An 18258-nucleotide genomic window follows, 5' to 3' on the forward strand; every position below is an offset into this window, starting at 1 on the left:
CTACTACCACCTCTACTTGTTCTGACCTCACCATTCTTAGAGCGGTATTCGGGCCTACAAAATGTCGCATAACGTCCTGTCGCCTGCATGCACCAGAGGAAGGTGTTTAATTTGGGTGCATAGCTTGCACAGATCGACAACATCCTCTCCCTGCAGCTGGAGCTCCACCACAAGGAACACCACGACCATGGCCATGTCCCCTAGTTGATGCTCACTTCATTTTGTCACAGTCACCCAAAAAATTGCCTGACAGACGAATAATTGTGCATCCGTGTCACGGATGCAAAAGAGGTGTTTGGAAAAAAATTATTGGTAGGACACACTGATCCAATTAACCTGCTGAATAACTATTATATATTCCCTTTGACGGTGGCAAGTACAGTGTATTTTCAACCCAATATATAGGTAGGTTACACCGACCCAGTTAACCGGCTGAATAACTGTCATATATTTCCTTTGACGGTGGCAAGTACAGTGTATTTTAAACCCCCCCCCCCAAAAAAAAAAGTAGGACACACTGACCCAATTAACCGGCTGAATAACTATTATATATCCCTTTGACAGTGGCAAGTAAAGTTTTTTTCACCCAAAAAATAGGTATGTCTCACCCACACAACCCAACCCAACCCAACAGACTGATTAACTATATCTCCCTGTCACTGGTGCAATGGATTGGATTTGCACCGAAAAAAATGTCAACACGTCACCCTCAGAATGACCAGCACGATTAAGTATGGTATTTCTGTCTCATTGGTGCAAAGGAGCTGTATTGCACCCTTCAATAATGCCTACAGGTCACCAGCACACTTTTTAAAACTAATAAAATGCTAACACTCTCCCTGCTTGCAGCAGCGTCCTGTCCCTACACTAGTAAGAGCAGAATGATGCCACACCATGTGATCCAGCATTTATGCATGCATGCTCACATGATGCTTCGGCCATTCACAGCTATGCGAATACTACACATGACTGTGATAGCTTCCAAGTGCCCACAGCTTAATCTCTTGTTGATTTTGTTGAGCTTTATTTAAAGTACGAACAACAAACCCGGACACAGATTTTGGCGCCAAAATCTAGGTTTGGGTTCAGTACACAGACACCCAAATGTCCGGTACGGTCCAGAACGTGGCTGTCATGACACAGCAGTTTTTCCAGACGCAAACAAATTTCCAGACATAACAACAGAGCTAAATCAGACAGTCACAAGGTCTGGTTGTCTGGGTTTGGTGGTAAACAACGTCTGTTTTTTTCCTTCCAAAACATGATCTCCTTTAAACTCTGTGGCAGCTGTGGAAAATTGCAAGCCTCTCTCATTCAATGTCCTAACAGTCTCTCAGTGTTCATTAACTCTTTCCAAAGAGCCCTGCAAATACAGTAATAATGAACAGGATATATATTACAACATTAAAAAGTATAAGTTAACCCTTTCAAGAGATATAAAGTAAGAAGTTTATAACTTTAGAAATAGGCAAATGTCCACAAATGTCTAAATGTCAAAGTACCCCCTGCTCCAGGGCCCTACACAAATAGAATTGCTTATGTAATAAACAAGGTGGACACCCCAATAGCAGTAAAATTAGAACATTTATTCACCCCAATTTGAGAATCAAGGCGTAATAGAATTACTTATTGAAGAAGGTGGACACCCCCATAACAGTAAAATTTGGCAGCTTATTAACCCCAATTTGAGAATCAAGATATAATAGACTTGCTTATCTAATAACTAAGGTGGACACCTCAATAACAGTAGAACTAGACAGGTTATTTACCCCAATTTGAGAATCAAGATGTATGTAATAGAATTGCTTGTCTATTAAACAAGGTGGACATCACAATAACAGTAAAATCAGAAAGCTTAATCACCCCAATTTGAGAATTAAGGTCTAATAGAATTGCTTATCTATTAAATTAGGAGGACACTTTTAAAGTAGTTAGCTCTGTGCCCTACACAGAAATGGATGCAAACTGTGCTGTCTCCTATGGATCTCCTCAGCTTCAAATTACAGTTCATGCACTCTCCCTACAGTGTGTAAAAACTCTTCCTGCTGTCTCTCTACACTGTCCCTGCACTGTCCCTGCTCTATCCCTACCAATATTCCATCAAAATATTTTACGAACACTGTCCCTAGCACTTGTGACGTCCTCTTCCTATGCTTAGCTCACAGTAAAATGGTGGAGACCGCACGGGGTGAGGCTTTTATGACTGTGACATCACAGCGGCTGGCTAGCTGCTGATTGGCTGGCTGCACGGCATTATGATCTTACATTCCTGGGCTTCTTACTTTTACTTTTTAACATGTGTAGCCGCCATTTTAGGAAAGAAAATGATTTGTTACCAGGAAGTGCAAGGAAATTCAGATTCGTTGTAAATCAAATTTTTCCTTGACTTCGGATCAAATTCCAATTCAGATGCTTTGATTCGCTTAACACTAGTCACATTCATCAGTCATGTGAACTAGGTGCAGTTCAGTCCCAATGAATGGAAATGGGTCATAGCTGCAATACTAGGTATAGCCGCCATACAATGTATGATGCTGTGCCTGGTAAGCTGTGAGAGGGCTGGTCACCTCTTTAAACATCTGATTGTCAGGGGTTCTAAGTGTTAGACCTTCACCGATCAGATATTGATGACCCAACCTGAGGACAGATCACCATTTTTCTACTCCTGGAAAACCTCATTATCCTTCATGCCTTTACTTTTCAATGTTAATATTACAACGTAAACTAAGGTGCTTTTTTTTTTAAAGATATGGATTAAAGTGAAGAATATTAGGAACCCAAAATGTGTTTTATGGATAACTTCAATTAGAGGACACAGTTATTTAAAAACCAGTGCAGATAGAGGCCTTTTTGTTTGATTTGATATATATAAGGTTTATTATATTTGCTTGTACTATTGTTTTATGCAAAGTTTTTGAAAGGTTAGTGATCAAAAATAAAATTAACAAGCTGAAATAACAAGCTAAAATAACAAGCTTGCAAACTGCATTATTTCTCCTTCTTCAGCACTGGTTGTGTGCTACTTAGAGACTGACCTTTTTCCTTCTAGTTCTTCTAGGCATATCTACTAAAGCATATAATTCTTGATGCCTGACTAGTTAATGCCAGAAAGAGGAAACTACCTACCCCCCCAACCATTCAGGAAGTCACACCCTCTGTATCATATGCTAACTGGCTGGAACGTCTATATTCTGCCTGATACCCAAGCAGGAATTCAACTACCTTATCATCCCTCTCCTGGTCTCTGGTTTAAGATCTTGCTGATCCTTGCAGTATGCATTGTCACCTTTCTCTGATGGCTTCTGTACAGGCTTTGGTTCCATATACTTTCTACTCGGGGCGTAGCTATACTGGAAGCAGGGAAAGCGGCTGCTACGGGGCCCAAACTCAGAAGAGGCCCAGCCAGGAAGAGGACTAAAAATTTATATTTTCAGGGCCCCCACATCAGTATTATACAATGACATTACATTACATACAGTGACAGTATATACTGTGACATGACATACAGTTTATATGTGTTGTAAATATACAAAGTGGCTGCCAGGCCTGGTCTGATAGAGCTGTCTTGACTAGCCACAGAAGTGGGGGTAGCACGGGAGGAGGATGTTTCCAAAAAGTTGCTGCGGGGCTCATTCAAAAATTTGCTGTGGGGCTCAGTCATTTCTAGTCACGGCACTGTTTCTACTACATTGTGGTTATAAATATCAAGGATACCTATTTACAGGGGCGGACTGGAAACTTAAAGTGGTCCTGGAAAAAAAGGTGTTGTGGAAATTTTATTTAGATGTGTTTCTAATATATTGTGTATTGTCATCATGTCTCTCAGTGTCAGGGTAAACCATTGGAGTGGATATCTTCCTGTGCTGGGCGCAGAGGTCTCCGTCGGCGAATGGTCCATGTGCTAAGCACTGGGCTGTGGGCCGGGGGAGACTGATGTGTTCAGCAGAGCAGTGTTTTGTTGGCTGATGTGTGGACGCTGGCTAGGGCCCCCGCGCAAGACGCGGATTTATTGGCTTGGCGTGGATGCATTTGTTAAGAGAACAATATATGAAAGGAACGTGCATTTGTTGTCTCTAGTGAGCCTGATCAGCCGCTGGAGATAATGACGTTGTCCTGTAAATAAACATGCATGAGGATCATAGTAACTTTATCTGGCATTGATCACTGAGCAAGGCTGGATAAAGTTCACTCCAGTGGTTATAGGATAAATGTGTTTGTTAGCTGGCTATGTTATTCTAAATGATGGTGTCTTGTCTTCCTATGTCATCACTTCCTGTATGTCATCACTTCCTGCATCCTTGTTACATGAAGTAAGTGGTCGGGTGATGGGCCAACCCCTTTTCTATTGTTACTGTGACTAAATAAAAGGTGAGCAGACTGAGGAGGAGGGGCAGTTGCTCAGAAGAACTCAAAATGAAAACACCTTTGTCTGACTGCAGTTGAGAGATTTGCCTGTCCTTACACAAAGACATTTGAGAGCGGATTTCTAATATTAATATTTCTATAACAGTTGGCGAGCACAGTTAGGGAGATTATTTTTCCCCCCCGTTATCAGCAGAACTTAAAGGAGACACAGCTTACTTTTCAAAAAGCAAAAAAAGGCCACCATAAGGTAATATCCTTTTTCTTACTCTCATTTTTGAGAAAGTTTTGCTCTTTGTGAGATGAAATCTGTGTACACCAATCTGCTGATATCAGGAAAAAAATCTACTGAAAGAACCTTTTGGCGTATGTGGTTGATGTCTGCTGAATCAAGGGGTGTAAGGATAAGTGTTTTTCCGTTCTGTAATTTTTGGTGGATCTGTGTTGATTGTACAGAGATTGTATAATGAGATAGTGTGCTGAGTAGTACAGGGTATTGTGTTTTTTTGTTGTAACTTCTTCACTTTCATATTACTGTGATTTTGTAAAAGGCGATTTTATAGAGGTTTATATTGGCAGCAATTAGTTTTAGTGTTTGTACATTAGAGACAGCATTTAAAGAGTATTTTTATATTGTTAGGCTGTAAATCACCCGCAGAGTGGAGGTTTTGCTCTGCTTTCGGGGGTGGGGAACAGGGAATATAGAAACTGTTTTGTTTCATTTGGATTTTCTATTGCTGGATTTTATAGACACTATCTTGATTTCCTTTGTGTCAAGCCATGTGGGTTTGTCGGCCATCTTTGATTGTCCTTTGTGTGTGAAGACATGAGGTTTTGTCGGCCATCTTTGTTATTTTGGTGCTGCAGGTTTTAACAAGGAATTCATTTAGTTTTGCTGTCTATGGAAAGCGATTTGGTTGTTTTTGCCTCAAATGTCAGTTTTGTCCAGAATAATTATCTTGTCATTTTGTAACTTTCTATGTACAGTTTGATTTTGTTTTGGTAAGTTTTGTGCTGGATATCAGTATAGTGTTCGGTTATGGTATATCTCAGTGACCAGTCTGATACAGGAATCATTGTGTGAGCATTAGTGGCAGTTTAGCGGTGAAATTGTCCTATAGTTGATGATTCTGCTTAATGTTTGTATATTTGTGGCTGTTACACTGAATTGTAGAATTGTTTGGCAGAATTGGCAGAATTAATACGGGTACTACAGTGTAGAAAGGAGGTGCTTGTAGTTCTGTGCCAAAAGTATTGGGACAACTTCTAGAGATCGGTACCAGTGTTTTGTTTTTTTGTAGCAACCATTGTGTTTATATTCCTGTGCAATGGAAAGTATTTTTAAAGAAGTTGCAAAGTTGAAGGAAACGGTGGCCATTCTTCAAGCTATGCAGGGATTTACTGATCCATGGCTGCAGGCTCAGAATTGTGTAGCAAACCTGATCGGTACCAAAAAATGGCGCAAAAGGAAAGGCAAGTATGCTCTGATTTTTGCTGCTGGGTGGATAGCGGATAAATATCAGGAGTCTTGTAGGCTGAAGCTGAGTTTGAAAGGAGAAGTGGAAAATGTAAAAGTGGAAATTGTTAAATTGAGAACTCTTGTCCAGCAGGCAGCTGAAGCTAGCGCTAATTATGAATGTACTGTGAGGTCTAATACTGAGCTCCAAAACTAGAATGAATGGTTGTCTGAAAGCCTGACGCATGCACAGGGTGCTGTAAGGGAATTGTCGGCTCTCTGCAGGAGGACAGAAGATGAACATTCTCAGTGCTTAGTGCAGCCAGAGTCATTGAAGCAACCATTGGAGAGCAATGTGTCTGGGATCAGAGGAAATTTATGGGCTGTAAGCATGGAGAAGTCTGAGGACTGTGGGTCACATAGTGGATCCAACTCAGGGATCGAGATGGACAATGTTTCTGACCCTGGAGTTGGAAGTGTTAACACAATGCCAGAAGATCCCTCAGATGAGTCTGTGGTAAGTGGACTCAATACAGATAGTAGTGTGGGATCTAGTCATGCTAGGATGATTAATGTTGTCCAAGTCAAATCACCATGTGCCCAGACAAGGTATTGTGCAGGGAGACAAGCTATTTGTTGTTTTGCATGCAGGGAATACGGGCACATTGCACGATATTGTGATGTTGCTAATGGCAACAGACACAGGTATGTTAAGTACCCCAGAACCACACCTAGAAGTAAAGTGTTTTATTCAGCAAGGTGGGGTAATGGTCCCAGACATGGTTCTTTGCAAAGGCAGAGAACCCAGGGACAGCCAAGGTCATTGATCAATGAAGCAGATTTTAAATCCCAATATGAACGGTTAAAATGTGAAAATTTGAAGCTCAGAGAGGAAAGAGGTCGGTTCCTGGAATTCAGTAGAGTGTCTAATTTTTGTGTGCCAGAGAAGGGTAAATTAAGGTCTTTATAAACCATCTTACTGTTTGTATTTACAGAAAATGGAGGAACTCTTAGACCTAATTTAAATACAGTAGATTTTTCCCTTCCCCTAGAAAAAAAATACGGTTTTGGGATCTTGTAATGTTAAATCCTGCTTCTTTGGGAAAATGAATCTAAAGCTGGTTTGGGGCTGAGCAAATTAACATTTCAATGACTGGGTGGGTAGAAATTCTCCTGCTATTTTTCACGGTTTGAGGTGAACCCTCCAAAACATTGATGTGTTAATTCAGTCCTATACAGTTGTATGTGTTCCTAAGGTTTTTGTTTTTGTATTTGAGTTTCGGTTTTTAAGTTAAAATTTACTTTTTACTGAATCTTAATGTATATAGCAAGACTTTCTGTAACTAAAGTTTTCTATGTTGTTTTTTTCTCTCCTTTTTACAGGTCTTCTTTTACTAATCCATTTTTATTTTTTAGGTTTTTATTGATGTAATCCAGTTTTTTTCAGTTTTTCCTTTTTACTAACCCATTTTTATTTTCATATTATTAAGTTTTTCCTTTTTCATATTTTGGCGCTTTTCTCTTTCTTTTTCTCTTTCTTTCCCTCTCTCTTCTCTGTAGATTTGGTTAGGAGTACTGGGGGTCTCATGATATTGTGTGGGAACTACTGTCTGAATTCAAGGGTTGCTGCTGAGCGAGAGGTTTTTGACTGCAAAAAGGGCTTTGTGTGCTGTTCAGCTTGACTATATAGAATAATATAGGCAAAGGAAAGTGAGTTGATGAGCTTTTTTTTAAGGAGACAAGGTGATATATATCACCCGGGCATACCAATAGCTGTGTGAGTAACCCCTTTCCCCACAGAAGGTACTGTGTGTTCTCTGTGTGTACCCCGTCCCTACAGGAGTACTGTGTGTTTCCTGACCTGTGCGCACATTCCACTCCAGGTCAATTGGAAGCCCTATCCTGTGGTCAGGTCACTATTCAGAGCCAAAACCGAGGCTGGTATATCTCATTAGGAGACTCTGAGGGCCGCCGTGTGTCGGCGAGAGCTCTTTTCCTCACACTGCTACTCCTTTTCCTGAGGTCTAACTAGGGTGAACGGAGTCCGTGTGTCGGTGCCAAAAATCCTAGGGCAACTAACAGGCGAATGAAGGGAAGTAGCAGCCGTCCAGGCGTGTGTCACCGGACAGTCCAGACTCAATAACCAATGTTCATTCTAGTCAACCAGGTGATTGGGTCGTGCTAAAGAAACATCCGAGGATGGGACTAGAGCCAAGATATCTTGGGCCATTCAAGGTGCTGCTGATGACACCAACCTCTCTGAAGTTTGAGGGATGAGACAACTGGATCCACACCGGTCACTGCAAGAAGCTGCTCAACTAAGTCAAAGAATGAAAAGTATCACTTTTGTTTATTTATTAAGTTAAATTTTTAGGGGGGGAAACGCACATCAAACTAGCCAGGGCCACAAGGAGACATTTGTTGATAGCACTGATTTTCCATTTCTAGAGGGTAATATCAGCTATAGGTTTAATAATAGCTCTGACTCCTGCTCCTCGCTTGTTAATCCTGTATGGGTGTCCGGGCAGCTAGGCGACCCGTAGATGTGGTATGGTTATGCCTGGCTAGCAGACACCATTGACAAGGGTCAGGCCCATACTGACAGGAGCAGGGCAGAGGCGGAGCTATGACTAGTGAGGGTTGGAAACCTTTTTAAAACTATGGGAGGTTTTGGGCTCACTGATTTTCCATTGGATCCGGTCAAAAGGAAATAGGACATGTACTTATGTTTTTTTGTTTCCATTCCTTCTATAAGCCGTAGTGAGATGTTCGTGATGTCTAATTGACTGAGTAACTGAAGCCCGAACAGACAAGATGCCCTGAAGACCAAACCATGGACCAGATGCAGAGGATTCCAAACCAGCCGGCGACCAGCGCGAAACACCTCCTCCTGAGTCAGCTCCCAAAGAAAAGAATCTCCGAGTCAAGATTTGTTTTTGAGCTACATGTCAAGATTGACTTTCTGTTTTCCATCATCTGTTTTGTTTTATGGATACAGGACTTTTCGTAGACAAGACTGTTTTCTTCAAAGAAGATGATCGAGATTCGTCGAGGCACACTGGGGAGTAGAGTTGAGCGAACCCGAACTGTAAAGTTCAAGTTCGTACCGAACTTTAGGGTTTTCGGCACCCGGACCCTAACCCGAACATTTACGTAAAAGTTTGGGTTCGGGTTCGGTGTTCGGCGATTTTTATGGAGCTTTTTGAAAGGCTGCACAGCAGCCAATCAACAAGCATCTTACTACTTGCCTCAAAAGGCCATCACAGCCATGCCTACTATTGGCATGGCTGTGATTGGTCAACTGCAGCATGTGACCCAGCCTCTATTTAAACTGGAGTCACGTAGCGCCACCCATCACTCTCTTAGGATTAGTGTAGGGAGAGGCTGCAGGATTAGTGTAGGGAGAGATCAGGGAGAAATCTTATCAAGAACTGTTTTTTGTACTCAGCGATCTACAGCAAAAGTGTTTTGTGGGTGCAGTGCACAATTTATTTAAGCCTGCCCTGAGCCAACTACTGCTGAAAACAAACTTTTTTTTCTTCAGTTAGTCAATATCAATACATGATCGGCAGCCATTTTATGAAACGATAGTGCACCAGCACAGGCTATCTGCAAGTCCAGAAATACAGCTTTGGCATACTGGGGTAAAAAAAGCCCCTGATATACTGCACATCTGGGATTAGACAAGCATAAGTGACTGTCACATTTAGGACAGAAATACAGCTTTTTGGTTAGGGTGAAAAAGCCCTCTAATATACTGCACATCTGGGATTACACGTGCATAAGTGACTGTCACATTTAAGACAGAAATACGGCTTTTTGGTTACTGGGGTGAAAAAAGCCTCTAATATATTGCACATCTGGGATTAGACAAGCATAAGTGACTGTCAGATTTAGGACAGAAATACAGCTTTTGGTTAGGGTGAAAAAACCCTCTAATATACTGCACATCTGGGATTAGACAAGCATAAGTGACTGTCACATTTAGGACAGAAATACAGCTTTTGGTTAGGGTGAAAAAACCCTCTAATATACTGCACATCTGGGATTAGACAAGCATAAGTGACTGTCACATTTAGGACTGAAATACAGCTTTTTGGTTAGGGTGAAAAAACCCTCTAATATACTACACATCTGGGATTAGACAAGCATAAGTGACTGTCACATTTAGGACAGAAATACAGCTTTTGGTTAGGGTGAAAAAACCCTCTAATATACTGCACATCTGGGATTAGACAAGCATAAGCGACTGTCACATTTAGGACTGAAATACAGCTTTTTGGTTAGGGTGAAAAAACCCTCTAATATACTACACATCTGGGATTAGACAAGCATAAGTGACTGTCACATTTAGGACAGAAATACAGCTTTTTGGTTAGGGTGAAAAAACCCTCTAATATACTGCACATCTGGGATGAGACAAGCATAAGTGACTGTCACATTTAGGCCAGAAATACGGCTTTTTGGTTACTGGGGTGAAAAAACCCTCTAATATACTGCACATCTGGGATTACACGTGCATAAGTGACTGTCACATTTAGGCCAGAAATACGTTTTTTTTGTTATTGGGGTGAAAAAACCCTCTAATATACTGCACATCTGGGATTAGACAAGCATAAGTGACTGTCACATTTAGGACAGAAATACAGCTTTTTGGTTAGGGTGAAAAAAACCTCTAATATACTGCACATCTAGGATTAGACAAGCATAAGTGACTGTCACATTTAGGACAGAAATACAGCTTTTGGTTAGGGTGAAAAAACCCTCTAATATACTGCACATCTGGGATTAGACAAGCATAAGTGACTGTCACATTTAGGACTGAAATACAGCTTTTTGGTTAGGGTGAAAAAACCCTCTAATATACTACACATCTGGGATTAGACAAGCATAAGTGACTGTCACATTTAGGACAGAAATACAGCTTTATGGTTAGGGTGAAAAAACCCTCTAATATACTGCACATCTGGGATTAGACAAGCATAAGTGACTGTCACATTTAGGCCAGAAATACGGCTTTTTGGTTACTGGGGTGAAAAAACCCTCTAATATACTGCACATCTGGGATTACACGTGCATAAGTGACTGTCACATTTAGGCCAGAAATACGTTTTTTTTTGTTATTGGGGTGAAAAAACCCTCTAATATACTGCACATCTGGGATTACACGTGCATAAGTGACTGTCACATTTAGGCCAGAAATACGGCTTTTTGGTTACTGGGGTAAAAAAAACCCTTTCATAAACTGCACATCTAGGATTGCACGTGCATAATTGGCTGTCACATTTAGGACAGAAATACAGCTTTTTGGTTAGGGTGAAAAAATCCTCTAATATACTGCACATCTGGGATTACACGTGCATAAGTGACTGTCACATTTAGGCCAGAAATACGGCTTTTTGGTTACTGGGGTGAAAAAACCCTCTCATATGCTGCACATCTGGGATTACACGTGCATAAGTGACTGTCACATTTAGGACAGAAATACAGCTTTTTGGTTAGGGTGAAAAAAAACTCTAATATACTGCACATCTGGGATTACACGTGCATAAGTGACTGTCACATTTAGGCCACAAATAAGGCTTATAGGATACTGTGGTGAAAAAACCCTCTGATATAGTGCACATCTGTGATTACACGTGCAAAGGTGACTGTCACATTTAGGCCACAAATAAGGCTTTAAGGATACTGTGGTGAAAAATCCCTCTGATATACTGCACATCTAGGATTACACTTGCATAGGTGACTGTCACATTTAGGCCAGAAATACCGCTGTCATATAGAGTTAAAAAAATAATAATTGAGTGCAATACCCTACATTAGGGTTTATATTGGTGGGAAATTATTTTTAACATACTTAACCACTTTTTTACTTTGCTTTGTGAACGCTAACTATGAGGCAAACATCTAATAAGGGACGCGGTCATGGTCGTGGTGGTGGTGTTGGTTGAGCCTCTGGAGCAGGGAGAGGACGTGGCCGTTCTGCCACAGCTACACGTCCTACTGAACCTACTACCTCAGGTCCCAGTAGCCGCCAGAATCTACAGCGATATTTGGTCGGGCCTAATGCCGTTCTAAGGATGGTAAGGCCTGAGCAAGTACAGACGCTAGTCAATTGGGTGGCCGACAGTGGATCCAGCACGTTCACATTATCTCCCACCCGGTCTTCTGCAGAAAGCGCACAGATGGCACCTAAAACCCATGCCCATCAGTCTGTCACATCACCCCCGTGCATATCGGGGAATCTGTCTGAGCCTCAAGTCATGCAGCAGTCTCTTATGCTGTTTGAAGACTCTTCTGGCAGGGTTTCCCAAGGGCATCCACCTAGCCCTTCCCCAGGGGTGGAAGACATAGAATGCACTGACGCACAACCACTTATGTTTCCTGGTGAGGACATGGGAATACCACCTCAGCACGTCTCTGATGATGACGAAACACAGGTGCCAACTTCTGCGTCTTTCTGCAGTGTGCAGACCGAAAAGGAGGTCAGGGAGGAAGACTGGGTGGAAGACGATGCAGGGGACGATGAGGTCCTAGACCCCACAAGGAATGAAGGTCGTGCCACTGACTTTCAGAGATCGGAGGAAGAGGCAGTGGTGAGACCGAGCCAACAGCGTAGCAAAAGCAGGAGCAGGGTGCAAAAGCAGAGCAGCCGTCGCCAAAACAGTTCGCCTGCTACTGACCACCGTCAACAGGGACCGAGCACAACAAAGGCAACTTCAAGGAGTTCCCTGGCGTGGCAGTTCTTCACACAATGTGCTGACAACAAGATCCGAGTGGTTTGCACGCTGTGCCATCAGAGCCTGAAGCGAGGTATTAACTATCTGAACCTTAGCACAACCTGCATGACCAGGCATCTACATGCGAGACACGGGCTGCAGTGGAGTAAGCACCTTCAAAACCAAGAAGGGGCTCAGGCCCCTCCTGCTCCCTCTTCTGCTGCTGTCTCGGCCCCTCCTCCGCCTCTGGAGGAACGTTGGCACCTGCCGCCCAGCAAACAGAGGATGTGCCACCAACAACACCACCTCCGTCACCAAGCATCTCCACCATGTCACACGGAAGCGTTCAGCTCTCCATCTCACAAACCTTTGATAGAAAGCGTAAATTCCCACCTAGCCACCCTCGATCCCTGGCCCTGAATGCCAGCATTTCTAAACTGCTGGCCTTTGAAATGCTGTCATTCAGGCTGGTGAAGACGGACAGCTTCAAACAGCTCATGTCGCTTGCTGTCCCACAGTACGTCGTTCCCAGTCGCCACTACTTCTCCAGGAGAGCCGTGCCCTCCCTGCACAACCAAGTATCGGATAAAATCAAGTGTGCACTGCGCAGCGCCATCTGTGTCAAGGTCCACCTAACCACAGATACGTGGACCAGTAAGCACGGCCAGGGACGCTATATCTCCCTAACTGCACACTGGGTAAATGTAGTGGCGGCTGGGCCCCAGGCGGAGAGCTGTTTGGCGCACGTCCTTCCGCCGCCAAGGATCGCAGGGCATCATTCTTTGCCTCCTTTTGCCTCCTCTTCCTACTCAGCTTCCTCCTCCTCTTCTACCACCTCCTCATCCGGTCAGCGACAGACCTTCACCACCAACTTCAGCACAGCCAGGGGTAAACGTCAGCAGGCCGTTCTAAAACTGATGTGTTTGGGGGACAGGCCCCACACCGCGCAGGAGTTGTGGCGGGGTATAGAACAACAGACCGAAGAGTGGTTGCTGCCAGTGGGCCTCAAGCCCGGCCTGGTGGTGTGCGATAATGGGCGAAATCTCTTTGCAGCTCTGGGACTAGCCGGTTTGACGCACATCCCTTGCCTGGCGCATGTGCTGAATTTGGTGGTGCATAAATTCATTCACAACTACCCCGACATGTCAGAGCTGATGCATAAAGTGCGGGCCGTCTGTGCGAGCTTCCAACGTTCTCATCCTGCCGCCACTCGGCTGTCTGCTCTACAGCGTAACTTCGGCCTTCCCGCTCACCGCCTCATATGCGACGTGCCCACCAGTTGGAACTCCACCTTGCACATGCTGGAGAGACTGTGCGAGCAGCAGCAGGCCATAGTGGAGTTTCAGCTGCAGCACGCATGGGTGAGTCGCACTGCGGAACAGCACCACTTCACCACCAATGACTGGGCCTCCATGCGAGACCTGTGTGCCCTGTTGCGCTGTTTCGAGCACTCCACCAACATGGCCAGTGGCGATGACGCCATTATCAGCGTTACAATACCACTTCTATGTCTCCTTGAGAAAACACTTAGGGCGATGATGGAAGAAGATGTGGCACAGGACGAGGAGGAGGAAGAGGGGTCATCTCTAACACTTTCAGGCCAGTCTTTTAGAAGTGGCTCAGAAAGAGGATTTTTGCAACAGCAGAGGTCAGGTACAAATTTGGCCAGCCAGGGCCCACTACTGGAGGAAGATGAGGAGGAGGAAGAGGATGGGGATGAAGCATGTTCACAGCGGGGTGGCATCCAACGCAGCTCGGGCCCATCACTGGTGCGTGGCTGGGGGGATACGGAGGACGCAGACGATACGCCTCCCACAGAGGACAGCTTGTCCTTACCTCTGGGAAGCCTGGCACACATGAGCGACTACATGCTGCAGTGCCTGCGCAACGACTGCAGAGTTGCCGACATTTTAACGTGTGCTGACTACTGGGTGGCCACCCTGCTGGATCCCCGTTACAAAGACAATGTGCCGTCCTTAATTCCCTCACTGGAGCGTGATCGGAAGATGCGCGACTACAGACGCACGCTGGTAGAGGCGCTCATGAGAGCATTCCCGACTGACGCCGGGGGACAATGGAAGCACAAGGCGAAGGCAGGGGAGGAGGAAGAGGTCGCCAACACAGCTGTGTCAGCGCCAGCACCTCAAAAGGCAGGGTTAGCATGGTCGACATGTGGAAATGCTTTGTCACCACGCCGCAACAACCGGCCCCAACTGCTGATATGGAGCGTGTTTGCAGGAGGCAGCATTTGAACAACATGGTGGAACAGTACCTGTGCACACGCTTACACGTACTGACTGATGGTTCTGCCTCATTCAACTTCTGGGTCTCCAAATGGTCCACATGGCCAGAGCTTGCCCTGTATGCCTTGGAGGTGCTGGCCTGCCCTGCAGCTAGTGTACTCTCTGAACGTGTATTTAGCACGGCAGGAGGCGTCATTACAGACAGACGCAGCCGCCTGTCCACAGCCAACGTGGACAAGCTCACGGTTACTAAAATGAACCAGGCTTGGATCCCACAAGACTTGTCTGTACCTTGTGCAGAATAGACATTTATACCACCATCAAACATACATTCTTGTACTCAAGTCAAGTGCAATGATTCTTTGTTTTCTTTTTTTTTTATTTGTCCCAATATTTTGGAGGCTACCTACCCCAATAAAAAATTAAAAAAAAGCATTGTTGGCTACCTCCTCCTCCTCCATTGCTGCCTCCACCTACAACACAACATTCACCGCCTCCTCAACCTCCAACTTCATATCCACCTCCTTCTCTGAGTTGCAGTTAATAATTTGTAATTTTTAGTTATTTTATTTCATTTTAAATTATTTCCCTGTCCATATTTGTTTGCAGAGCAGTTGCCATGCTTTTAAGCACATTTTACTGCCTTTTACATCCCTCTAGCCTTTTCAAGGACTATTTTAGAGCCATTTTAATTAAAAAAAGTGCCAATTTTAGTTCCCTAAATTGAAAAAATTTGTATTTTCAATTGTCGGGTGACATTTTACACTTTATGGCGTATACAAACCCCTGCTGTGCCTGGGTGACAGGGTCCTAAATCTCTCAAAATCATCTGTTCTATTGCTGGGTGACATGAACCCTCTTTTGCCGTGATTGAACCCCTGCTGTGCCTGGGTGACAGGGGCCTAAATCTCTCAAAATCATCTGTTCTATTGCTGGGTGACATGAACCCCCTTTTGCTGTGATTGAACCCCTGCTGTGCCTGGGTGACAGGGGCCTAAATCTCTCAAAATCCTCAGTTGTATTGCTGGGTGACATAAACCCCCTTTTGCCGTGAATGAACCCCTGCTGTGCCTGGGTGACAGGGGCCTAAATCTCTAAAAATCCTCTGTTGTATTGCTGGGTGACATGAACCCACTTTTGCCGTGAATGAACCCCTGCTGTGCCTGGGTGACAGGGGCCTAAATCTCTAAAAATCCTCTGTTGTATTGCTGGGTGACATGAACCCACTTTTGCCGTGAATGAACCCCTGCTGTGCCTGGGTGACAGGGGCCTAAATCTCTCAAAATCGTCTGTTCTATTGCTGGGTGACATGAACCCCCTTTTGCCGTGAATCAACCCCTGCTGTGCCTGGGTGACAGGGGCCTAAATCTCTAAAAATCCTCTGTTGTATTGCTGGGTGACATGAACCCACTTTTGCCGTGAATGAACCCCTGCTGTGCCTGGGTGACAGGGGCCTAAATCTCTCAAAATCGTCTGTTCTATTGCTGGGTGACATGAACCCCCTTTTGCCGTGAATGAACCCCTGCTGTGCCTGGGTGACAGGGGCGTAAATCTCTCAAAATCCTCTGTTGTATTGCTGGGTAACAAGAACCCCCTTTTGCCGTGAATGAACCCCTGCTGTGCCTGGGTGACAGGGGCCAAAATCTCTCAAAATCCTCTGTTCTATTGCTAGGTGACATGAACCCCCTTTTGCCGTGAATGAACCCCTGCTGTGCCGGGGTGACAGGGGCCTAAATCTCTCAAAATCCTTTGTTGTATTGCTGGTGACATGAACCCCCTTTTGCCGTGAATGAACCCCTGCTGTGCCTGGGTGACAGGGGCCTAAATCTCTCAAAATCCTCTGTTCTATTGCTGGGTGACATGAACCCCCTTTTGCCGTGAATGAACTCCTGCTCTGCATTTCTGACAGGGAACTAAATTTTGTGAAAACATCTGTTACTGATCGGAAAATGCGCGACTACAAGCGCACGCTGATGATAGCATTCCCACCTGACAGCGGGGGCACAGTGGAAGCACAAGGCGAAGGCAGAGGAGGAGGAAGAGATCGCCAACGCAGCTGGGGTACCACCAGCACCTGAGAAGGCAGGGTTAGCATGGCCAAAATGAGGAAAAGCTTTGTCAGCCTTGGAGGTGCTGACCTGCCCTGCAGCCAGTGTATAGTGTGAACATGTGTTTAGCACGGCAGAGAGCATTATCACAGGCCACAGCCAATGTGGACAAGCTTCCATTTATTAAAATGAACCAGGCATGGATCCCACAGGACTTGTCCGTACCTTGTGCAGAATAGACATTTATACCAGCCTCAACCATCCATTCTTGTACTCAAGTGCACTTATTCTTTGTTTTATTTTGTTATATGTCCCAATATTTTGGGGGATACCCCAATTTAAAAATAAAAAATAAAACAAATCAGTGTTGGCTACCTATTCCTCCTTCACCGCCGCTTCCACCTACACCGCCACATCAACCTACACCACCACATCCACCCATCCACCGCCTTCTCAACCTCCTACTCCTCGATCCAGATTGTTATTTTAAATTTTTCTGTATTTTATGTTATTTTAAGTCATTTCCCTATCCACATTTGTTTGCAGAACAGTTGTCATGCTCTTAAGCACATTTTGATGCCTTTTGCAGCCCTCTAGCCCTTTCCAGGACTATTTTAGAGCCATTTTAGTGCCCAGAAGTTCAGGTCCCCATTTACTTCAATGGGTTGGGGTTGGGGTTGGGGTTGGGGTTCGGGGTCAAGTTCGGGTCCCAAACCCAAACTTTTTTTTCAAGTTCGGCCGAACCTGCCGAACCCGAACATCCAGGTGTCCGCTCAACTCTACTGGGGAGCATTTGACAAAGAGGAGGGACTGTTGTGGAAATTTTATTTAGATGTGTTTCTAATATATTGTGTATTGTCATCATGTCTCTCAGTGTCAGGGTAAACCATTGGAGTGGATATCTTCCTGTGTATGTCCTGGCACAGCTGCTGGGCGCAGAAGTCTCCGTCGGCGAATGGTCCATGTGCTAAGCACTGGGCTGTGGGCCGGGGGAGACTGATCAGCAGAGCAGTGTTTTGTTGGCTGATGTGTGGACGCCGGCTAGGGCCCCCTCGCAAGACGTGGATTTATTGGCTTGGCGTGGATGGATTTGTTAAAAGAACAATATATGAAAGGAACATGCATTTGTTGAAGAAAACCACAGAAATAGGATAATAATGCACTTAGTAAAGTAGATGCAAACATTATACATGGACAAAGTCCTCACTCTGATATAATAATATCTGAGACACTTAGTCAATATATTTTGTACAAAACACATCTAAGCCCGCCTAAAAAACGCCAAGGTGGTCTCAGGTCAGGCGGGTCCTACGCTAAACCTACCTAAGCCATTGGGCTTCTATGTTCAGGAGCGCGGACGCCGCACATATGGTGTGCTGCTCCTAGTCACCTCCATGTGCATCAAGCAACCAATAGCAGGAGGAGCCAGC

Source organism: Bufo bufo, chromosome 2 (assembly GCF_905171765.1).
Source record: "Bufo bufo chromosome 2, aBufBuf1.1, whole genome shotgun sequence".
Lineage (NCBI taxonomy): Eukaryota > Metazoa > Chordata > Amphibia > Anura > Bufonidae > Bufo > Bufo bufo.